The 4,927-nt window shown below is 34.8% G+C and overlaps 1 long non-coding RNA gene across 1 annotated transcript in view; it reads left to right on the top strand.

The window, feature by feature from the left end:
* Window positions 1-2,077: 2,077 nt before the first annotated feature.
* The window catches only part of LOC112476427, a 3,623-nt gene continuing 773 nt past the window's right edge, over window positions 2,078-4,927 (top strand). Inside the window, exons 1-2 of the long non-coding RNA XR_003045067.1 lie at window positions 2,078-2,167; window positions 2,686-2,878. This is a non-coding gene — a long non-coding RNA (uncharacterized LOC112476427). The remainder of the gene's footprint in view (window positions 2,168-2,685; window positions 2,879-4,927) is intronic.

Genomic DNA, 4,927 nt, shown 5'->3' on the forward strand with positions numbered 1-4,927 from the left:
CTGAGAATGCTGGAGTATGACTATAACTATTCCTATGGAGAGACATACCACAAAAGAGTTTACTCTCCATGGATAAAGTCCTCTTTAACTAAGGACTAGAATTGGCATGATGTATTAGCATTGCCTGGGCAATTTGTACTTCAAATTTTGTTATCTATATTGTATTCCTTCTTTGCAATATTAATCTGGTAAGTTCATCTTTTACGGCTGTAAAACAGGTGTCATCCAATTCTGTTAAGGCTCCTGAACTCTCTGTAGACAACATAATCAACTGGAAAAGCTATCAAAATTATGAGTCAGCTGTCCTTCTCAAGTGGAAGTATTTCAAGAAATAACTAGTGAAAGCATGTTCAAGATGTGTTTGCTAGATAGAAATGGAATACAGTTAGCTAGAAATAAGAACACCAGTTTTTAAAAAATATCTTCATGATAGTCTGCATTTGTGTATTGTTCATTTCTACTTTGGTTAATCAGTCTACTTGGTTCTGTTAATGTAATTTTAAAATGCATCTAACTAAAGGGGTCATAATAGTTACACCAGAACTGTCTGCCCCTTCGTGTCTTTAGCAACAGAGAATGGCATGCTTTAGCATTTTAAGTTATTTAATTGCTAACTAATGAGAAAGGTTTAGAAATAATATAGATTTTTATAGTACAATTTATAGTCCAAATTACACTGTACATAATTATGGTACATATTTTTCAATAACTTATAAAGAATGTGAACACCCTGGGTAAAAGAAAATAAGATAAAGGTACTAAATTAACCTCTTGTGGAGAAACTTCATTAGGAAAAAAATCTGAAAATTTATTATATGATTCGTTAAAGATTTATTCAATATTTACTATGAATTGTCAATTTGATTTACTCTCTAGAGGGACATGACACTAGATTACGCAATAGAGGAGTAGGGGCTAGTAAAAATTAAGATTATAATAAATATTGTATTTCTCTTAAATAGCTTATCATTTTAGATCGGTGATTGAAATATCAGCTGTTTTATAAAAGCTGATATCACCAACGATAAGTGTGACACATGTTTCGTAATAATCTTGCATTTAACTTGTCAACAATCTCTTCTCTAGTGTTTTTAGTGACCGGTAGCAGAGATGTGTGAAACTACATAGAAGGTAAGATAATATGTTCTTTCACTAATATGTTCAGCTTTAGACGGTTCTTGAACTGGGTTAGGTTGAGTAGGAAGCAAGCAAATATGAAAATAAATTGTTTAATTTCTTAGATACTCTGAAGCAAAGACTATATTTCTCTCTCTCTCTCTCTCTCCTCCCCTCCTCCCTTCCCTCCCTCCCTCCCTCCCTCTCTCTCTCTCCTCTTCTCTTCCTCTCTTTCCTACTCTCTCTGGTTCTTACTTTTCCCTCTATCACTGTAATTGAGTAATCCATATTTTGTCATATGAAAAGGTATATAGTTATGTCTATATGGCTTCGAAGCAGACATGTTCACTGTTAACATTTCATTTCTCTTTATGTTCCTTCTAATTTAGACCTAAAGCTTTGACTTAGCTATAGGAAACTTTCTTTCATCTGTAAAAAAAGAAATAATTTTTTCTTCCCTCCATGTCCATGTTTGAAGATTAAAATAAATATGTTGTGTACTGTAGGCAAAAATTAACAGAATGACTATGGGCAAATTATTTAATCACTCTTGGTCTGAGTTTTGTTTGTTTGTTTGTTTCGTTGAAGCAGTTGTGTCAGGTGACTGGCGCCCTTTCCCCTGCACTCACAGTTCCACTCATTTTCTTTTAGTTCTGTGGATAAATCAAGTTCTTTTCTGCTTCGGAGCCTTTGCACTTTTTCTTCTTTCTGCCTAGGTAATTTTCCTTCCATCATTTCTAAGGCTGACTCCTTCTCATCCTCCCCGTCACACTTTGTCACCTCTTTAAGAGGCCTTCCTGGAGCATCCTATCTAATATAATTCCATTCCCTATTAGTATTTATAGCAGCCTTCATTATCCTTTTTTATTGCACTAATTATGACATAATTATTTTAATGATTTTATTTTATTTTATTTTTTGTAGACCGTCTTTTATTTTATTTTTTGCGGACCGTCTTCCTGAGGCTGATACTATTAGATGCCACCTAATATCCATTACTACTTCTTTCTTATTAAGAAACTTGATATTCTTCAGAGCACCGTCAGTCCAGGTAAATAAAAAGGCTCACTTCCCTAGGCTGTGATGTGATACATATCTGCTCAATGAGTCATAAGCTGATGGTTTCTGGGGAGGCTCTTGCTTACCTGATGCAGACATCCTCCTACTTCTAGAACTCCTCTATATTTCCTACATAAAATGTAGATATTATGTCTGGAGACTCAGCAGCAATTTTGTAATCATGAGTATGAAAGCCACTGACTAAAGCTGAGGGAAGAGAACGAGGAGAGAGTCTGGGTGCTTGACAACAGCTGCTCTAGAGGTTTCAGCGGTACCAAGCCTGGGCAAACTCACTCTAAATCATTTGCTAATCTAAAACCCCATATGCTTAAGCCATTAATTTCTAGTTTTCTATTATTTGACTGTTTAGCGCATTCCTCACGGTTTGATTTCCTTCTTGAATGCAACTGGACAAGGACAGCAAACATGTCCGTCTTGTAGCCCCAGCATCTTGTAAAGTGCCGGACATAGAATAAGCTCTTATTTTGCTATTTGTTAATTTAAATCTAGATGTCGAAGCACAAAAACATCTATACATCTATAAAAAAAAACCAAGCACACTGCAGGGAAGAATATTTTCAACATACCTGACAGAAATAATGTTAATGCCTTTAAAATATGAAGGTGTGTATAAATTGATGAGAAAACCATCATGACGCCAACAGATAAATGGGACAAATATACAAAACGCCATTCACTTGAGGTAAGAAGATTAATGAACCATCTGTTGTCTCTATCATAATAGTTGTGTGATCAATTAGGAGGTAGCTATTCTCTAATTACATTCAAGCAAGTATTCTGGCATTTGCTTAGGTAGACACTACAAGCAGGAAATCTGGATAATTCAGAATTCAGTCCTGATTTCAAACCATTCTAACTCAAAAATCACTTACATTGCATCAGAAAATGTTTCCTACGGTGTTGATTGGCTTTGATGTAAACATACCTATGAAGTTGGAAAATATAGAAAGAGATGGGAGAAAGGAAAGTAGCTAAGTGGAATGACTGAATTGCTAATTCTGTGATGTATGATTGAAACAAATAATTATCCAAATGACTCTCTGTAGGATTCAATTTCGAAAGTAATCAGCTCAACTATTTCCTTCCTCTAAATAGTCTTTTCCTGTTTTGTGTGAGATCTGGTTGAGCTGAGACTGAGGTTTTATATTTTGTTTTGTTGTATTGTATTGTGCTGAATTGTGTTCTCTGTATCGTATTGTATAGTACTGTATTTCATCACTTGAACTCCTGTTCTGTCTACACAGTCAAATTAAATGGCCTTGATAGAACTGATAAATCCTGTCTGTGGAACAATTGAATACAAATAGCTGTCATTTATTAAATGTCTATCAGGTACCCAACTTCTATTGTGGATCATCTCAGTTAATTCTCACAATAGTTTTGGAAGCTAAATATTATTTCACGTTATTATTTCACATTTCATAGGTAAAGAGTCAAAGGTTTAAAGAGTTAAGCTCTGACCTGTGAAGAGGGCGCTGGCCTATTTGGTTCAAAAGACCATGCTGTTTGCATCACAAAAGCAGCTTTTTTAAAAAAAAAATTTTTTCTTCTTTTGAGACTTAGCTTGCCTGTACAGATGTGATTTTAGCTTCTTATTAAAGACAAGGGTAAAGGAGAGTTATTAACACATGTATGGCATTCACAGATCTTAGAATCTCTGATTTAGGAAAGAATTGTAATGATGCCACTCAATATTCCACCTACCTCTGGTAAAAGGAAGATTAGAAGATTGGAAAATTTGACATGACTTTGATGTGTTAAATGCTAAATAGTGCTGCACAGGATAAAAATTCTTTGGAAGAAGACCGTGAGTATAACTACTTTTGCAGGTGTTTTAGAGCAAAAATCTGTTCACTTAGTGATTCCACATTTTTGAGAAGGACGTAACTAGGAAAAATTTTAGTGTTTTTTTTTTTTCCAAGGAAGGAACATGAAAATGCCAGAAATTTAGAGGTTATTATTTTGATCAAGCGTTTATGTTACTCATTGTGATGGCAAAATCAATTTATACTTTATAGAATCATTTGTCAAAAGCTTAGAAATATGGCACGTTGATAATTACAGCAAAAGCAATTACATTTGGTTTCTTGATTAAGAAGAGAGAAAATGAGTATTACCCATTAATTAACAAAGTTATGAAGAATCTCAATTCAAATATGCACTTATTTTCTTGATGAATACAAGGTGATTTGATATTTGTAAAATCTCATTAAAGTTTCGGTAAGGAAGTTCAAACTTTCTCAGTGTCAAAGGAAGAAAAAGTGAAGCATCATTGGTAACTCGTGCAGTGAAACGCATAGGTAAAAAATTCAGGTTTCCAAGAAGGAAAGTGTTGACCTATCAGGAAACGTGAAACTACTGGGGAGCAGGGATCCACGTTAGAAATCTTTAACATAATTTTGGCATACAGCTTTGTACTTGGCTATAATCCAAATTAAAAATCTGTGTTTAACTAGTTGACAACTAAGGTCAAGGTGTGAGTCATATGACAGCTTGATCCAGACCTTTTGTGAGGTCCTGCTAGCCTTTGAGAGTTCCCTTAGCATCTGAGTTGACACAGAGAAGAATCAAACATCCTGGGACTGAGTGGGGGAGAGAGTCTCCTCTAAAATAAGGCTCATTTCTTTTAAAATCAGATTACTTTCCATTAAGCATGAGCGTTCTTTTAGAAACTTTTTGTGTGGGCTGTAGTTCATTTTCATTACTGTGTTTCCCAGCCCTCTCACCGCCC

This window comes from Pteropus alecto, unplaced genomic scaffold, assembly GCF_000325575.1.
Source record: "Pteropus alecto unplaced genomic scaffold, ASM32557v1 scaffold101, whole genome shotgun sequence".
In the NCBI taxonomy this organism is placed as follows: Eukaryota; Metazoa; Chordata; class Mammalia; order Chiroptera; family Pteropodidae; genus Pteropus; species Pteropus alecto.